The sequence below is a fragment of the Giraffa tippelskirchi genome, chromosome 2, assembly GCF_054371585.1.
Source record: "Giraffa tippelskirchi isolate mGirTip1 chromosome 2, T2T-mGirTip1v1.2.pri, whole genome shotgun sequence".
In the NCBI taxonomy this organism is placed as follows: Eukaryota; Metazoa; Chordata; class Mammalia; order Artiodactyla; family Giraffidae; genus Giraffa; species Giraffa tippelskirchi.
The window spans coordinates 208,720,011-208,740,407 of NC_137276.1; the positions used below are offsets into that span (position 1 = coordinate 208,720,011).

At 39.5% G+C, this 20,397-nt stretch overlaps 1 long non-coding RNA gene across 1 annotated transcript in view; it reads left to right on the top strand.

The window, feature by feature from the left end:
* Positions 1-13,216, top strand: part of LOC145531171 (uncharacterized) — a 79,069-nt gene extending 65,853 nt beyond the window's left edge. Inside the window, exon 5 of the long non-coding RNA XR_014072252.1 lies at positions 12,543-13,216. This is a non-coding gene — a long non-coding RNA (uncharacterized LOC145531171). The remainder of the gene's footprint in view (positions 1-12,542) is intronic.
* The last annotated feature ends 7,181 nt before the right edge of the window (positions 13,217-20,397 follow it).

Sequence of the window (20,397 nt, forward strand, 5' to 3'; positions counted from 1 at the left end):
TTTCTGCAAAAGGTCTCTGAGGTGCTTTATGTTATACGAAGATACTACCCAAAAGTCATGGCTAATTCAAAGAGCAGAATAGGTCCTGACAGGGACAGCCAATGCTTTTATTGCCTCCCCTCACATTCTTGTTTTCTCAGATGCCGAAAATAAACTGTCTTTTATCTATTTCCTCTGAAGATAAAATTTCTATTCTCTGTAAGCTGATAATTACTTTTCATTCCAACAGGTAGTTATCATGATAGTATGCAAAGGACATAAGTTTTGGAACCAGACAGACCTCCATTTGAATTCAGTAACTTACTATGAAATCTTTGACAAGTCACTTAGCTTCTCTGAATGTCAATTTCCACTTCTATTAAAAAAGAAAAAGGTGATGAAAGGATCTTTCTTAAAGTCTGTTTATTTAAATTGACACATGTGTGATAAGTCGCTTGAGTTGTGTCTCATTCTTTGCAACCCCGTGGACTGTAGTCCACCAGTCTCCTCTGTCCACGGGATTCTTCAGGCAAGAATACTGGAGTGGGTTATCATGCCCTCTTCCAGGGGATCTTCGCAACCCAGAACTCAAACCCACATCTTCTGTAGCTCCTGCATTGAAGGCAGATTGTTTACTGCTGAGCTACCATGGAAGCCCACATAAATTGATATCAATGTATGTAAGTGAATTGCAGGAAGAATTCAGCAGATGCTATGTGAATTAGTTTGGTCACCTCTTCCAATTGCAGCGTGTACCAAGTGCAGCCACTAAATTTCACGGTCTCACTCAAAGAGAAGGAAGGAGGGATGCGTCATGGTCAAAACACATCACAGCAGAAGCCACAAGATCTGGATTCTATACCTAGCTTTAGAAATAAGGAGCTCCCTGACAAAGTCTTCCAAACTTAAAGGATTCTTTAGCTTCTTAATCTACAAACAAAAGCTATAGACTAAGTCTTTCTCAACATTTTTCACATTAAAGAAAACACACCAAAAAATGGATGTTTCCTTAAGTTTCCATTGATCACTTCAAGTTCCAAGGAGGTGCTATATTAACACATATGTAACCATTCTCGGCGTATCAGCAGCTCACCACACAACAGTTGGGAAACTCTGGTCTGAAAGATATCTAAAACTCCTCTAGCTCATGACACTCATGGTAGATATTTCAGAGCAGTAAAAATGATAAAGTTAGGGTGAAGGAGAGGAAAAACCTTTCAAATTATAGAGGTAAATCTCATACTTATATTCAAATTTACAGCATGAAACTATAGTTCAGACAATTCTGAGACCCCACCTTATCCCCAGGTGGTACTTCCTTAAGTTAAATTGAAATAATTATTAATTACCCACTCTTTTCATTGAAAAGGAAAGTCTTAACTCAATAAATAATCATTTACTGTTTCAAGTCCATTTCTAAAATTTCATAAACAAAGAACAGGAATAAAGTCATGGATTTTGAAGAAGCACAATTAGAGTAGTAGAACATACAGTATGTATCATTTTGACAATTATCCGTAGACAGGATTACCATCATATCTATTAATTTATTCACCCAGATAACATTGTTCTCCCATTTTTAAGCCATCAAGGGGAAAAGAGAGGAGGAAAAGAGAAAGGGAAAGGAAGAGGGAAAAAGAAGGAGTCAGAAAAGGGGGGGACTCTTACAGTATGTACGTTCTTATGACAGACAGTAAGTATCTTAACTTTCATGGACTGATTTTGAAGGACAGCTATAGTGTTAGTTGCTCAGGCATGTCCTACTCTTTGCAACCTTATGAACTGTAGCCCGCCAGGTTCCTCTGTCCATGGGATTCTCCAGGCAATAATACTGGAGTGGGTTGCCATTTCCTCCTCCAGGGAATCTTCCTAACCCGGGGGTTGAACCCAAATCTCTGGCATTAAAGGCAGTTTCCTTACCCTCTGAGCCACCAGGGAAGCTCAAGCTTGGAGTCTAAGTAAAAGTACACAGGAACGGTACGGATCAAAAGTCCCTCGAAAGTCTATGATCTGACAGATGAGGTTAGTAGTTCTAATTCCCCAGACAGTTACGGAATGGTCAAAGATGTTGAAAGTGAAAGTCGCTCAGTCGTGTCAGACTCTTTATGAACCCATGGACTATACAGTCCATGGAATTCTCCAGGCCACAATACTGGAGTGGGTAGCCTTTCCCTTCTCCAGGAGATCTTCCCAACCCAGGGATTGGACCCAGGTCTCCCGCATTGCAGGCGGATTCTTTACGAGTTGAGCCACAAGGGAAGCCCTTGTCTTTGACAGAATTGTCAAAGAGACCAGGAAAAGCTGACCAAAAAAGGAAAATTCAGTCCACACTCTTCGCCCATAGGCTTTCAATAATTCACACACACTGGCACACCATAGAGTTAGTAAAATAAAGCAGAAAATGTGTATATTGAGAAAGCAGAGAGGCTAGAGCTCTGATTGTTCTTACCTTGTCCTGAAGATCCCGGACAAGCCCCCAAGATGATAGCTTACAGTGAACATGTCGAATCCCTGATCTCTGAAGAAGATTTAGCTTTGGGATCAGGCACCAGGCTCGATCACTCAGAGCTTTTGTGTGGCAGAAGTTTTATTACAGTGAAAAAGGTTCAGAGAAAGCTTCTGACGTAGACATCAGAAGGGGGACAAAGAGTGTCCCCCTCACTTGTCTTATCCAGGCCTTATATATGTTTACCAGACCCACTTCCACAACATACATCTTAAATAAACAAGATTAGAACTTACAATCGAAAGATTTTACCAGACCCACTCCCACAGTGTATGTCTTAAGATAACAAGATCAGTCAGAAGGTTCTTTTTTTTTTTATTTATCTATTTTTTCACTTTACAATATTGTATTGGTTTTGCCGTACATTGACTTGAATCCGCCATGGGTGTACATGTGCTCCCCTTCCAGAACCCCCCTCGCAACTCCTTCCCCATCCCATCCCTCTGGGTCATCCCAGTGAACCAGCCCCGAGCATCCTGAATCATGCATTGAACCTGGACTGGCGATTTGTTTCACATATGATAATTTTCAAGCTTCAACACCATTCTCCCATATCATCCCGCCCTCGCCCTCTCCCATAGAGTCCAAAATACTATTCTATACATCTGTGTCTCTTCTGCTGTCTTGCACACACTGTTATCTTTACCGATTTACTAAATTCCATATATATGCATTAGTATACTGTATGGGTATTTTTCTTTCTGGCTTACTTCACTCTGTATAATAGAATCCAGGTTCATCCACCTCGTTAGAACTGATTCAAATGTATTCTTTTTAATGGCTGAGTAATATTCCATTGTGTATATGTACCACAGCTTCCTTATCCATTCATCTGCTGATGGACATCTAGGTTGCTTCCATGTCCTGGCTATTACAAACAGTGCTGTGATGAACATTGGGGTACACATGTCTCTTTCATTTCTGATTTCCTTGGTGTGTATGCCCAGCAGTGGGATTGCTGGGTCATATGGCAGTTCTATTTCCAGTTTTTTGAGGAATCTCCACACTGTTCTCCATAGTGGCTGTACTAGTTTGCATTCCCACCAACAGTGTAAGAGGGTTCCCTTTTCTCCACACCCTCTCCAGCATTTACTGCTTGTAGACTTTTGGATAGCAGCCATTCTGACTGGCGTGAAATGGTACCTCATTGTGGTTTTGATTTGCATTTCTCTGATAATGAGTGATGTTGAGCATCTTTTCATGTGTTTGTTGGCCATCTATATGTCTTCTTTGGAGAAATGTCTGTTTAGTTCTTTGGCCCACTTTTTTATTGGGTCATTTACTTTTCTGGAATTGAGCTGCAGGAGTTGCTTGTATATTTTTGAGATTAATTGTTTGTCCGTTGCTTCATTTGCTATTATTTTCTCCCATTCTGAAGGCTGTCTTTTCACCTTGCTTATGCAGGATATAAAATCAACACACAGAAATCCTTTGCATTCCTATACACTAACAATGAGAAAACAGAAAGGGAAATTAAGCAAACAATTCCATTCACCATTGCAATGAAAAGAATAAAATACTTAGGAATATATCTACCTAAAGAAACAAAAGACCTATATATAGAAAACTATAGAACACTGGTGAAAGAAATCAAAGAGGACACAAATAGATGGAGAAATATACTGTGTTCATGGATCAGAAGAATCAATATAGTGAAAATGAGTATACTACCCAAAGCAATCTATAGATTCAATGCAATCCCTATCAAGCTACCAACGGTATTCTTCAGAGAACTAGAACAAATAATTTCACAATTTGTATGGAAATACAAAAAAACCTCAAATAGCCAAAGCAATCTTGAGAAAGAAGAATGGAACTGGAGGAATCAACCTACCTGACTTCAGGCCCTACTAAAAAGCCGCAGTCATAAAGACAGTATGATACTGGCACTAAGACAGAAATATAGATCAATGGAACAAAATAGAAAGCCCAGAGATAAACCCACCCACCTATGGACACCTTATCTTCGACAAAGGAGGCAAGAATATACAATGGAGAAAAGACAATCTCTTTAACAGGTGGTGCTGTGAAAACTGGTCAACCACTTCTAAAAGAATGAAACTAGAACAATTTCTAACACCATACACAAAAATAAACTCAAAATGGATTAAAGATCTAAACGTAAGACCAGAAACTATAAACTCCTAGAGGAAAACATAGGCAAAACACTCTCCGACATAAACCACAGCAGGATCCTCTATGACCCACCTCCCAGAATATTGGAAATAAAAGCAAAAATAAACAAATAGGACCTAATTAAAGTTAAAAGCTTCTTCACAACAAAGGAAACTATAAGCAAGGTGAAAAGACAGCCTTCAGAAGGTTCTTGTTAAGGAGAAACCTGTCCTCAAGCCAGTACATTGTTATATTGACTAAGACAAAGCAATGTAGAAAAAAAAGTTTGTCCTTTTCTCCTCCTTGAGAGTCCCAGCTAAGGAACAGCTAAGGAGCACCATATTTGTTAAATAAGAGTTTACAGGAATGTATTGGTTTTGAAATGTTGAAATTTCTAGCTTTGTCTGCTAAAGATTTCTTTAGTGTTTTCAGTGTTTCTTGCAACCAAAGTAGAATTTGATAAGGAATAAACTTTTAGGAAGTTTAAGAGATTCATTTTAGAAAGTAGCTATTTGCAGATATGGTAGAGAAGAAAAGTGTTTTTTAAACGGTATTCCAGGGGTAGAAGAATCCATAAGTGATATCTCTGTGCCTCAATTTCATCAGTAAAGCATATGGCATAGAATTGAATAACCTCAAGTTTCTTGCATCTTTTTCCAAACTCTTGTAGAAAACTGCAGTGACTGAAAGATAACTTTAAACTTTGTGAGCAAACTGGAATAAATTAGAGTTTTAAAATCTATGACAACACTAAAATGAATGGGAAAAATATATTTAATTTAAAAAGATGCTCTATGACTACAAATAAAATTGTCAGTTTTTTTCCGTTGATAATTTTTTTGACACTTTAATAGCAAAGTTATAGATTGATATTAGCAAATAATACTAGTATCTTCTACCCAAGAGATTTGAAGAGAAGGTCTTGGTCACTAGCCCCAAAGAGCTCTCCGTGTGAACTGCATGATGCTGATGACTCTGGAATATGGCCTTTTCCCCAACTAAACTGAAATGCTTTTCCTTAAGACTTCATGACTCTAGGAAGTACACATTGTTGTTTACTGTTAACCTCTTTGCTTTTGGTATGGTACAAATTTAATATCAAGGAAAATATGTGCCACAAAAGGGCCGTCAGTGTGCTTGCTGAATTTCTCTTTTTGCTTATGTAGGCTTTATGTCCATTGTCCAGACAACCTCAGACTATATCTGCGTTTATGCCAATGCTTTGTTTGATCATGCTAAAACAGCATGTATTTTCACAGAGTTGGCCAAACCAAAAATACTGATATGCCTCCAGGCCACCAGGCAAGGCCTCAAGGCACTTGAGATCCCGGACCTGTCCCCTCCAGCTATGTAGAGTGTCAGGTGTCATAAATATCAGCATTATCTGTGTATGCCATAATGACACAAGGATTGGGAGCTATGGTGGTGGCATGACAAGAGCAGATGCTTGAAGTACTTATTAGCCTACAAGAAATGAGGCAAATTTTTCTCCATGATTTCTTAATGATAAATTATTTGTTTCAGGAAGTAACATTGTTAACAACTTAAAAAAATTGAGCTATAATTTAGCTTCTTAATTTTAGCTGTTCTGGAATGTGTGTTTTAAATGCAGTTTTAATGACGTTGAACTCCTTTTCATGTTTCTTAGCCTTTTCAACACTGAGAAATGTTTATTCAAATCTTACCATTCTTAACTGAGAATGGTAATACAAATACATAATTCAAATACAAAAAAATACAACAAAAAAATGTAGGCCTTCTTAGGTGGCCTTCCTAGGTGGCCAGGTGGCTGGCCTTCCTTGGCCAGGTGGCTGGCCTTCCTAGGCCAGCTGGTGGTAAATAATCCAGCTGCCAAGCAGGAGACATGGGTTTGATACCTGGGTCAGGAAGATCCCCTGGAGAAGGAAATGGCAACCCACTCCAGTTTTCTTACCTGGGAAATCCCATGGACAGAGAAGCCAGGCCAGCTACAGTCCATGGGGTTGGAAAGGAGTCAGACACAACTTAGCTACTAAACAACATATCAAGGGGTGTTTCCAAGTGGATATGTTTCTGGAATCCCATCATATTCCATTGGTCAATCTCTGTGCCAATTTTGTGCTTTTTAAATTACTATAGCTTTAGAGCAAGTCTTGCTATCTGGTAGTGAATGTACTCCAGCTTTGTTCTTTGTTTTTGATGTCCTCTTGGCTATCTTAAGTCCTTCCATCTATTTTTAAGAGCATGAGATTGAAAACCTGAAAAGAAGTTTAAGTTTCATCTTGGCCACTGCCTAGCTATGACCTTGTGAAAGACATTTAACCTCTCTCTCTGTTCCTTACTTTAAAATAGGCAGGTCCTGAATTTGACAAACCCAAAAACTCTTCTTGCATTTGTGATTTTCTAGCCCAATTCACACAGAAAAGGAAGGCAATTCATGTTCATAAATAAAACACAGGAAACATCCCTTGGAAGGATCATTGCTAAATGGAGCCAATTTTTTCCTCCACAAGTATTATTTCATGTTTAAAATAATGCATCTGAAGGTAGGTTTAGAGATAATGTTCAATACATTATCAAAGGATTTACAAAGTCATTAAGTTTCTAATCTGATACTTTAACAACAACACAAAAGGCATGGAGATTTGGGGGAAATAAAATTTGGATAATGTTGGAAAGATTGGATCACATATATTTCTCTGTTATTAGGGCAAGAATTGAAGTCTACAGTAAGTGGCACCTGCAAGCCATCGTCTCCATTTCATCATGTCAGCAGCTCAAATTCACACTTTGTTTTGCTCTTAGGCATTTTCCCATGTAATTCTTCATACCTGAAACATTCTTTTGCCCTATTTTCACCAATTCATATCTCTTAATTTCTTACAAGTTGCTACCTACTTGTCTTCCTTAAATAACCTTACTTCATACTTCTCACCTTTTCACTTTGTACTCTACCTGCACCGCCTCCCATACTTTATCTATATACACAAATTGTATGAAACATGTCATTCTCTACTCCTTCCATGTCTCTTATGCCTCCTGCATTGGCAGGTGGGTTCTTTACCCCTAGCACCACCTGGGAAACCAAGTGAAGGTGTTAGTCTCTCAGTTATGTGAAACTTTGTGACCCTGTGGTCTGTAGCCGGCCAGGCTCCTCTGTCCATGGAATTCTCCAGGTAAGAATACTCAAGTGGGTAGTCATTCCCTTCTCCAGGAGATCTTCCCAACCCAAGGATTGAAACCAGGTTTCCTGCATTGCGGGCAGATTCATTATCTTCTGAGCCACCAGTTCAGTTCAGTGCAGTCACTCAGTTGGGTCCGACTCTTTGAGACCTCATGAATCCCAGCACGCCAGGCCTCCCTGTCCATCACCAACTCCCAGAGTTTAACCAAACTCATGTCCATTGAGTCGGTGATGCCATCCAGCCATCTCATCCTCTGTCGTCCTCTTCTCCTCCTGCCCCCTATCCTTCCCAGCATTAGGGTCTTTTCCAATGAGGCAATTCTTTGCATGAGGTGGCCAAAGTATTGGATTTTCAGCTTCAACATCAGTCCTTCCAATGAACACCCAGGACTGATCTCCTTTAGGATGGACTGGTTGGATCTCCTTGCAGTCCAAGGGACTCTCAAGAGTCTTCTCCAACACCACAGTTCAAAAGCATCAATTCTTCTGCACTCAGCTTTCTTCACAGTCCAACTCTCACATCCATACATGACTACTGGACAAACCATAGCCTTGACTAGACGGAACTTTGTTGGCAAAATAATGTCTCTGCTTTTTAATATGCTATCTAGTTTGGTCATAACTTTCCTTCCTAGGAGTAAGTGTCTTTTAATTTCATGGCTGCAGTCACCATCAGCAGTGATTTTGGAGCCGAAAAAATTAAAGTCTGACACTGTTTGCACTGTTTCCCCATCTATTTGCCATGAAGTGATGGGATCAGATACCATGATCTTAGTTTTCTGAATGTTGAGCTTTAAGCCAACTTTTTCACTCTCCTCTTTCACTTTCAAAAAGAGGCTCATTAGTTCTTCTTCACTTTCTGCCATAAGAGTGGTGTCATCTGCATGTCTGAGGTTATTGATATTTCTCCCAGCAATCTCGATTCCAGCTTGTGCTTCTTCCAGCCCAGCGTTTCTCATGATGTACTCTGCATATAAGTTAAATAAGCATGGTGACAATACACAGCCTTGACATACTCCTTTCCCTATTTGGAACCAGTCTTTTGATCCATGTTCAGTTCTAACTGTTGCTTCCTGACCTGCATACAGGTTTCTCAAGAGGCAAGTCAGGTGGTCTGATATTCCCATCTCTTTCAGAATTTTCCACAGTTTGTTGTGATCCACACAGTCAAAGGCTTTGGCATAGTCAATAAAGCAGAAATTGATGTTTTTCTGGAACTCTCTTGCTTTTTTGATGATCCAGGGGATGTTGGCAATTTGGTCTCTCGTTCCTCTGCCTTTTCTAAAACCAGCTTGAACATCTGGAAGTTAACAGTTCACGTATTATTGAAGCCTGGCTTGGAGAATGTTGAGCATTACTTTACTAGCGTGTGAGATGAGTGCAATTGTGTGGTAATTTGAGCATTCTGTGGCATTGCCTTTCTTTGGGATTGGAATGAAAACTGATCTTTTCCAGTCCTGTGGCCACTGCTGAGTTTTCCAGATTTGCTGGCATATTGAGTGCAGCACTTTCACAGCATCATCTTTCAGTATTTGAAATAGTTCAACTGAAATTCCATCACCTCCACTAGCTTTGTGCATAGTGATGCTTCCTAAGGACCACTTGACTTCACATTCCACGATGTCTGGCTCTAGGTGAGTGATCACACCATCATGATTATCTGGGTCATGTAGATCTGAAACTCAATTAGAGTCTAAGATATTTTTATTTTAAATTGTCAACAGGATGGGGAGTGTTGCATTTAGTGTTGTACAGTTACTTCCAGGTCTTTGAGAAGAACTCTTAAGTTGCATGTGCTGCTGCTGCACCAGTTACATGTGTATCTCATTTCACAAGATCTGGTGAGGCAGTTAGCAACCAGTATCCTCTTATTTTATAAGTGAGGAAAGATTTATTACAATTAGGTAACACCCTCAGTGTGAGTGTCTGATTGTCTTCTTCCAAAAGGGGAGATGAGGATGGAACAAATTGGATTAGTGGTTATTTTACAAATAACCTGCCTATTTTTACAAATAAGGAACAGAGAGAGGGAGGTTAAATGTCTTTCACAAGGTCATAGCTAGATAGTGGCCAAGATGAAGCTTAAACTTCTTTGCAGGTTCTCAATCTCATGCTCTTAAAAATAGACTGAAGGACCTAAGATGGGAACAAACCGAATTAGCTGACTCTTGGGGTTAAGGTGTGGTCCTAAAGGACACAGACTAGAAACAGGATATTCTTGCCAGAGACAAGAGCTCCTGGGACTGGTGAGAGGATTAAGAGAAATAATTCAAATCTGGTCAAGGTCTAGGCTGAGAGATCCAAGATGGAAGCCAAATCCTGAGGAGCAGAGTTTGAAATAGAGAGGTTATATGAAACAAGAACTGGTTTGAAACAGATGGGGCTGAAAGAAGGAGGGTGTGCAGCAACAGAAAGAGAGTGGCTGATTAGTAAGTATTTTCTGGGTGCATAAACTCACATGTAAGAGAATGCCTTATAAGGTATAAACGAGAGAGAGGCATCAAAAACTTATTTTGAGATTTAAAACCTGGACAATTGGCTAAATCTTAGTATTTGTTGGACAGAACTAGAGAAGTCTAGAGAAAATGAAAACTTTAGTAGTCTATCTGGAAATAGAGATTTTAGCTGTGGGACATCCAGCCTAGAATGTCCAATAAGCAATGGAAAATGCATAGAGTTCAGAAGAGAAGTAGAGATTAGAGTTTGCAATTTAAGAAATGCTTTACATGCTTCACCTTATTCTCAAAAAACAAATGAACAAAAAACTCTAAGTACATTGGAAATTTAAAATAAAGAAATTTATAAAGAGAAGTTAAGTGATTTGTTCTAAGTGACACATCTAATAGGTGGATGGTCTAGAATCTGAACTCACAGTTCTAATCATAAAGTTCGATAGTAATTTTATTATGTCATACTTCCTTTCTCCCCCACCCCCCATTAGAATGAGTGTGTGTGTGCATGCTAAGTTGCTTCAGTTGTGTCAGACTCTTTGTGACCCTATGGGCTGTAGCCCACCAGGCTCCTCTGTCCATGGGATTCTCCAGGCAGTTCTGCCATGCCCTCCTCCAGGGTATCTTCCTGACCCAGTGATCGAAACTGCATCTCTTATATCTCCTGCATTAGCTGGCAGTTCTTTATCACTGAGCCACCTTGGAAGCCCAAGAATGAGTACATCATCCAAAATAGATAGAGGCTTTCAGATAACATGATTCTATTCAGGCCTCAAACATGATAAAGTCTTATACTAATACATATGGCTCCAGGTAACAAAGAACTGAAATTTATCAAACACAGAATACTGACCTCCCCCTTGGTTAAAGTTTTTTTTTTTTTTTAATCCATACTAAGAGTTACTCACTTTCTGCAATTTGCCTGCTACTATGGACATAGCTGACCACATCAGTTGTCTGCCAAAAATAAATGTGCTGGAAGCTGTAAGTGGATTACAGTGGAAACTTTGTGCCACAGCATAATGCTCATTAGAACCATCAAAAATTCCACCTCACCCAAAGATGTTCCTAAAAAACTGAAAATCAGAGAAGAACACATTTAGAAAGCTTCATGAGACAGAAGATCTAAAAGAAATGACACAATATACAAGCAAAGAAATCAAATATTTGAAAATTTGTGAAGCACCTGGAAACAGAAGTTGAGAAAAAAATCTGACTACTGCTGATTTTCTAGGATACTCTGGGCACTTTTTTAAAAGTAAAATAAAACAAACTATGTATTAGTTTTCTATTGCAGCCGAATGGGCATCTTTATTTCTCCTGCCTTCCCTTAGCCAAAGGAAGTTACAATGCAAGTAACAGATTCAATGTGTGGGCAAGTAGATGCCTCCTTTTAATGGAAGCAGCTGAGAAGTCACATGGCAATGGATGTGAATGCCAAGTGGCAAGAACAATTACAATCATGTTGCAATTGGTCTGCCACAACTGATAACAAGCTGTTTGAGTTTAGGTAGTTCACTTTTCCTCTCTTGGCCTCAGATTTCCTATCTCTGAGAGTCAGGACCAGAAGCTCCCTTTATGGCAAATCAGAGGATTTTTAGTTAACTTGAAGAAAAGTAATCTAAAAGCAAAGTGGCCTGGATGTGTTTGGCGAAAGTCATTTACTAAAGTGCAAAACTACTATGTAGAATATAAAAGCAAAAGAGAATGTCATATAATTAAACAACATTACAGAAGTGTAAGCTGGACATGACTGAAAATTACCAGCTTAGCCATTGGGCAACACTAATATAAGTCATCCAGAGGGGTCCAAAATACATTTTGTTAGAAATTGAACTGTCTACTTCGTGTCCTAAATGACTCATCTCAGTGCTGTTTCATCACCAATATGCTGTTTTATAGATTTGTCTCCATCAATAGTTCAGGAGTGAAAGTGTTGGATGTTAGAATTACTTAGATTGACTGTTAACGTGGTTTAGATTAAGTGGTTAATTGTTTAGTCTTCTATCTTACTTGGACTATTGAGATTTAACCAAGTTTAGGAAACTCAAACTTTAGCCAAGCAGATACTAAGAAACAAGTCAGTCAGTCAAGGGCACTCTGGTTTTAGTTTGCGGGAAAGTAGCATTAACCTCCTCTTCCAGAAACCCCAACTTTAAGAGGAGACAAAATGCTTTCTTTTCTCAGACTGATGAGGAAACAATGGCTAAAATAGAAAGTATTACTGCCTAGAAATAAAAACAAACCTTCTTTCAACGCTAACAAAAAGATTTTAATATTTTCCATTGTTTTAATATGCAAAATATCTATACGCTTTGTTTTTCTACAGAATACACAGTTAAAATGTCAAACGACTGGAATCTGGAGATGACTTTAATTAGATATGGCCTGTTTTAAATTAAAGCAGGCTAAAGAAGTTAACCTTAACCACCCCCATCAGCAAGAAAGGATATGTCTGAATTTAGCACTAATTGCAATTTATGAAACTCTACCATCAGGCAAGAATGAAGACATGTTCAGAGCTGAATAGAGCTGTTGCTGTAAGAAAACCATTTCCTGGATATCTGCATGTTCATCGTCTTGGCTCTCAGGTCCCCAGACAGCTGTCTTGGACTTTAGGAAATTAGACACCAAAAAAGAAGATCTGAAAAACTAAAACCCACTGTCTGTACATGGCAGACAGAGGTCATGCAGAACTATATTTAGGATAAATATTGAGAGCTCTTTTCTTTTTTTTTTTGGTGGGAAGGAGTGGATGTTAAAAGTGCTCACGTACACACTTAGAATTTAGAGAACTTAGTAAGTTGACGTAAAGTAGCAACCTACACTATTAAAACTTAGAGCGTTCATCTACTTGTTTACTGCTAGGGTGATGAGTAGTACTAATCCACACACATGGTGCAGTCTTTATACTTTCAAAATACAGAAATTTAGATGATGTTAGCAAGGAAAAATTTTTAAAAATGCATTTTAGAAAAAATAAACTCATTTTCTTTTCATTCATTTCGCCATTGCTTCCGAAAATGTTTGAAAATCACTAGCACCATAAACTTTACAGTTCCATTTGCCAAATTGACTCCTTTCTTTCCTCACTCTCAATCCTTGGTTATATTCACCTTCTGTTTCTGTCGAAGACAGATGAAGACACACGGTTGCATTGGCAACAAGCACTCTGACTTTTTTCATGAGCATGAGTTTTCAGGAATCCATCAAAATAATTAAAAGAGGAGATTTCACAATTGACATCCGGCTTAGACCCGCTTCCTGACTTCCTTCATCCCCTGAGGTGTCTGGCATGTAAACAATTTCTCTTGAACTTGGCAATGTGAGGTTAAACTCCTTCTATGTTCTTGATTTCATTCTCTCTCCACCATCTGTTCCAGAGCAAAGACCTTATACTGCTAACTGATATACTTTTAGCCCTTTCACCTGCGTTTGTTCTATCATTGCAGTCCATACATTAGGGTAAGCCACCCCTGCCTTTAAAAACAGAGGAATGAATAAAGAAGATTTGAGATATATATATATATACACCATGAAATATTACTCAGCCATAAGAAGGAATGAAAGTGTGCCATTTGCAGAGACAAGGATGGACCTTGAGATGGTCAGACAGAGGGAAGTCAGAAAGAGAAAAAGAAATATCATATATTAAAGCATATGTGTGGAATCTAGAAAAATGGTACAGAAGAACTCATTTGCAAAGCAGAAATAGAGACACAGACATAGAGAACAAATACCGAGGGGAGAAAGGGTGGGGTGGGATAAATTGGGAGACTGGGATTAGCATATACATACTACTATGTATAAAATAGCTAACTGATGAGAACCTACTGTATAGCACAGGGAACTCCACTTAATGCTCTGTGGTGACCTAAATAGGAAAGAAATCCAAAAAAGAGGGCATATATGTATATCTATAGCTGATTCACTTTATTGTATAGCAAAAACTAGCACAACATTATAAAGCAACTATACTCCAATAAAAATTTTAAAAACACCCACTCTGACCTTAAACCTCTTTCCATTAACGACCACTTTCTTTTTCCTTATTTTTATAGCCAAATTCTTCGAAAGATTGTTTTATAATCACTTGGTCAGCTCAACTGTTCTTTAATCTGCTACAAACAGAATTCTGTCCTCATCATCCTATGAAAAAGGATTTGTGGATGATCATCAATGATTCAAATTCCCAATCCAGTGAAACCACCGCACTGCCATCTCTCCATAGCTCCAGGCACAGTTGGCTGCTTCTTCCCTCCTAGAATGGATAATCCTTTCTCCTAGCCTTCTGCTATTCCTCTGACCAATCCCTATCAGTCTCCTCCAAGGCCTTGATTCTACTCTCTCCCCACCTACTGCTGTAACACCTGCCCAGTGCCTCCACACTGGTCTCCACCCACCAACCTCCAGGTGCCCTAATTCTGCCTTTACAATCTTTCCTTAGACTTTAGCAATCTTCTCACCAAGAGTCTTGTTGCCTCTACTTTTTTCCAATTCTACCTCCTGTGACCCCTGGCTGTGAGTGTGATATCTCAACATTACTTTTATCTAAAAGCTTTGAACTCCTTCCTAGCACTTCTTATCATCATGTGCCTTGGCTGGAAATTCCCCAGCAGCAGAGCCTGACATAAGAGTTCATGTGATGATAGCTGATTTGGGAATACAAGGAATACCAGTGAGAGAGTGGGGAACTCATGCAAACACAAGAAGGCAGGGTGACTGGAACTTAATCCTGTTGGAATACATGGGGCAATGAGGCAAAACTCATGTCTCAGAGCTATCCCACTGGAGGGTGAGGTATGTGGGGGTGGATGCATATCACTTCCAGTCATTCTGCTCCGTGAAGAGGGCCTCACTTTCCTTGGCACTTCTAGTCTGCTATGAGTGAGCAGGATGACTCTCTATATATGCACCCAAGCCTCAGTCACAGCTCAAAATCTGCATTAGAACACAGTGAACTGATTGAGGTACAAAGGATGTGGGTGAGGCTCTGACAGCACCTGCTACAAGTGGCTTACAAATGTCTTTAGCTTCCTTCATAGCACATATTCTTCCCTTATTGCCTGTGGCACCCTGCCTCACCTTCTTCTTGCACACAGTGCTTGCAGTCTCAGGGAGTGCAAGATTGAGAGAGAGAGAGACAAGACCACCTGACCTACCGCTTAAGAAATCTGTATGCAAGTCAGGAAGCAACAGTTAGAACTGGGCATGGAACAACACACTGGTTCCAAATAGGAAAAGGAGTATGTCAAGGCTGTATATTGTCACTCTGCTTATTTAACTTATATGCAGAGCACATTATGAAAAACTCTGGACTGGATGAAACACAAGCTGGACTCAAGATTGCCAGGAGAAATATCAATAACCTCAGATATGCAGATGACACCACCTTTATGGCAGAAAGTGAAGAACTAAAGAGCCTCTTCATGAAAGTGAAAGAGGAGAGTGAAAAATTTGGCTTAAAACTCAAAATTCAGGAAACTAAGATCATGTTATCTGGTCCCATCACTTCCTGGCAAATAGATGGGGGAACAGTGGAAACTGTGACAGACTTTATTTTGGGGAGCTCCAAAATCACTGCAGATGGTGACTGCAGCCATGAAATTAAATGATGCTTGCTCCTTGGAAGAAAAGTTATGACCAACCTAGACAGCATATTAAAAAGCAGAGACATCACTTTGCCAACAAAGTCCATCTAGTCAAGGCTATGGATTTTCCAGTGGTCATGTGTGGATGTGAGAATGGGACTATGAAGAAAGCTGAGCATGGAATAATTGATGCTTTTGAACTGTGGTGTTGGAGAAGACTCTTGAGAGTCCCTTGGACGGCAAGGAGATCCAAGCAGTCAATCCTAAAGGAAATCAGTCCTGAATATTCATTGGAAGGACTGATGCTGAAGCTGAAACTCCAATACTTTAGCCACCTGATGTGAAGAACTGACTCATTTGAAAAGTCCCTGATGCTGGGAAAGACTGAAGGCAGGAGGAGAAGGGGACAACAGAGGATGAGATGGTTGAATGGTATCACTGACTCAATGGACATGAGTTTGAGTAAACTGCGGGAGTTGGTGGTGGACAGGGAAGCCTGGCATGCAGCAGTCCGTGGGGTCCCAAAGAGTCAGACATGACTGAGTGACTGAACTGACTGACTGACTGAGAGAGAGACAGAGGAAGGATTAGAGGGAGGGAAAGAAGGAGGGAAGGCAGAAAAGGTTTTCTCAATAAAATATTATTCTCAGGGTTTAGAACCAGGTATGGTAACTTGTTTTTGTTCTCAGAGTTGGGCACTGAGCTACAGGTGAGTGGCAAATTTGAATTTGGTTATTTTCTCATACTACTTGCACTTACTTATTATATAATCCAGCTCCTGGTTATCAACATTTTAAAAAACAAAACTATATGTTTTAACTTAGAAATAAACAAATGATTTATTTTGTTGCCTTAGGAGACCAAGAACTACTAAGTCCATAACCAAATGTATCTCAGGGCATTCTTTGAGTCAATCTTATAATATTCCTTTTGGGATAAATTTTGTTGCTAGAAAATGAACCATCATTGGTTTCCGTGTAGTGAGGCATTGTAATGAATATCTTCAGATATTCAAGAACCTTAGTATAGAGGGAAAGATCCTTCATGACCCAGTCCTGATGTCCTCTGCTCTCCCAATGTCCCCAACTCTCCTGCACACTTCATGCCCAGCCACACCAACTTCTTTTGGGTTTCCTTAATGCACCAACTCTCTTGTCTTTGCATGTGCTGCTTTTCCTTTCAGGGTACCCTGCTCTTTCATCACTCGTAATCTAATTTCAGCTTCCTTTTGAAAACTTGATTTACAGGTCACTTTTTCTCTGAAGTCTTCTCTGCCTCACTTTGCTAGTATACGATTGTTATCTTCTTTGTAGATTGCCATGGTACCTAAGCAAATCTCTATCATAGCATTGATCAAATAAGACCATAGGTGTCTGTTTACACATCTGTCCCTCTGTAAAGGGTGAGCTTCCAGAGAACAGAGGTTGTCTTTTATTAATATTTGTGTCGGTAACCTCTATGTCCAACCATGTGTGGCATGAGTAGGTGTTCAGTCAAAGTTCACTGAGTGAAAGAACATAAAATCAGCTGAGCAAGAAGATAGAGAATTCAGGGAAGTAGAAAGCTTCCCGGTCATGTTTCAATCAAGGGAAATGGTCCCTCAGGCAAGAAATAATTAAAAGCAGGCATTTGGCAGAGCTTGTTGCTGAGTGAACCCCTTTAGAAACATGAAGGATAGAACTTTTACTTAAAGTACACTCTGAACAATTATATAAGGAAGGGCTGAGAATTGTCTACTTGTAGCAAAAGGAACTTAAAGTATGGAAGAAACATCCCAGGGCAAAATCTCCTGTTACCTAAGAAGTTTGGCAGAATTTGAGCAGTAGAAAAATGTAACCACTGAAATCAACCCTGAGCAGAATTCTTTTTTTACTTCTAATTAACTAAATAAATCTACTCACAAGGCAAGATTGGAAATTAATAGTGTACATACCTATCATTCAGTTTATTGTAAAAATTATGCTGAATTTTATTATATGTTGAGTTTTAGGTACAATAGCTTCCAGTCCATTGTTATTCTTAATGAATCATTTTGTTGTTTTATGAAATATTCTGTTTAAAGAAAACCTAACCTCACAGTCAAGATTGGAGGCACCAGAGTGAAATATACCAGGTAAGAAGGAAATGATTATTTAGTGATTATTAGTGATGATTATTATGTTGTGGTTACTTCTGTAATGAAATTTATCCCCACAACATGTTAAACTTTTACTCTTAGCCCATGTAAAAGGGATTTTCATTTTTTTTAAAAAAGGCCAAGTGCAATTATTTAATAATAAAGAGAACAGTCAGCATCCTGAAGTTGCCAGTAGAAAGTGGTTCTGCTGAGCTGGGGAGAGTTTTGATAGTTCTAAATAGATCAGGGAAAACCTTCCTCGTGAATTACTATTCCTATGAGACGTGTGATAGGAAGACATGGGAAAGAGGATGTTTAAGAAATGTTGCAACTCTTACTGCAAGATTCAACATGTCCTTGCCTACTGGTGTGCCTGTGATGGAATGATGTGAAGATTTTAAAGGCTTTGCAAACATTCCCAGTGCCAGAATAATGTCTCTTCAAAAGAACACCTCAACAGTTGCATGTTTTTTAGCTTAACATGTCATTTTAGATGTTCTACTGTGCTGTGATAATATCTGTTTGCTACACCAAATTTTGGGCTTCCTCGGTGGTTCAGATGGCAAAGAATCCACCTGCAATGCGGGAGATATGGGTTCAATCTCTGGGTCGGGAATATCCCCTGGAGGAGGGAATGGCTACCCACTCCAGTATTCTTGCCTGGAGAATCCCATGAACAGAGGAGCCTGGTGGGCTACAGTCCATGGGCAAAGAGTCAGACATGCCTGAGAGACTAAGCACACACACCAAATGTATGCTGTCTTTAACAAACAAGACTGTTTGTTCCCACCTGCCCCCCCCCCATGTCTTATTCTCTGACCTTCCATGCAGGCTAGCAGAACAAAGATTGCAAGCACAGACTGTGCACCGAGACGGCCGCCTGGCTTGCTATCTGGGTGACCATGGGAGACAGGTTATGTAACTTAGATTCCTTATCTGTATAATAGGATGGTAGTAGTTCCTTGCACACTTGTTATAAGGATTAAGAGTTACTATGAAAGTGAAGCTCTTCAATTAGTTCCTGGAACATCATGAGCCCTGAATGTGCTTGTTTGAGAAAGTACAGTGAGGCAGTGAATAAGCCACATCTTCACAGTGTATAAAGAAACCTTACAAAATACCTACCCTGTGACTTAAACATGTCTGCTCATCCCCTGGGTAATAATGACACAGTAAGAACAGTTATCATTACTCTTTCCACCCCTAAAATGAGGAAAATCAATCACAGAGAAGCCAGAAGATGTGTTACCCTCTCACACACCAAGACACAGTTAGAGCTGGGCACCCTCAAACGGATGCTCTGACTCCTCACTGGCTCTAAGGGGCCCTGCTGAGATGCCTGCTCCAACATCCATGAGCAACTCATGCAAGACTCCTCCCTCTGTGGCCTCCTTCCCTGCCAAATGAAGACTTCAGGTCCCTTCTTGAAATGTGATGCATGGAGAATTCGATGAATCATAGAAAGAGGGCCAGGCAGACTATTAGAGCTCTTAAAACTCTACCATTTATTTTTAAGATAAAGAAACTCAAAGAGTTAAGGAACTTGCTTTGCCCCCTAGTTCTGCCAAAACATCCTAGAGTGGCTTAGACCAATAACTTTTCCAAATGTCCTGATTGTAACAGCTAAAACATTTTAAGAACATGTTACATAAATTATTTAGATTATTTCAATTGATAAGAAAATTTGTTTCCATTTAAAGTAGCCTACCTAAAAGTTTCCATTTAAAGTAACCTACTTAAAAACTCAGTCCTTAAATTTTGGGTAAACTCTATAGGAGCACATAACTGTGTTCACTTTCTTTGGTGTCATAATTTGCTTTCAGAAATTCTTGAAGTGATTTGGTTTATTGATCCTTTTATTTCAATATCTAATACAGCACATAGCACTCGATGAATATTTTTCTTTACTAAAATCCCCTCGAGAAGGGAAAGGCTACCCAGTCCAGTATTCTGGCCTGGAGAAGAGTCCATGGACTGTATAGCCCAGGGGGTCACAAAGAGTCGGACACGGCTGAGTGACTTTCACTTCACTTTTATGTATATTGTGGCCCTCAAACTTTCCTGAGCGTGAGAATCATTTAGGATGTCTTGTTAATAAGGTAGATTCCCTGAATACCATCCCCAGAGGAGACTGACCCACAGGCCTGTGGGCCATTTTTAATAAGCTCCTCCTGAGTCTGAGGGAAGCAGCCTTACATAATGTTCAAATAAGAAATACAAATAATAGCCTGGATTAATTTGCCATTTTTCTTCATTATTTTATCCAAACTTTCCACCCCCAGGACCACTTCCCAAGGCTCTCCTACAAGCAGTCTCACTCACATGACACAGAGATCTCAGTAGTATTGTATACCATTTTTTTCTGGCCAGAACTGTAATAAAACTTCAGAGCAGTATTCTCATCCTGCCTTCTTAACTCTCTCAACTATTCATTAGTTTTTCATTTTTTATTTTGCTATTGAGACTTTTGATTGGAG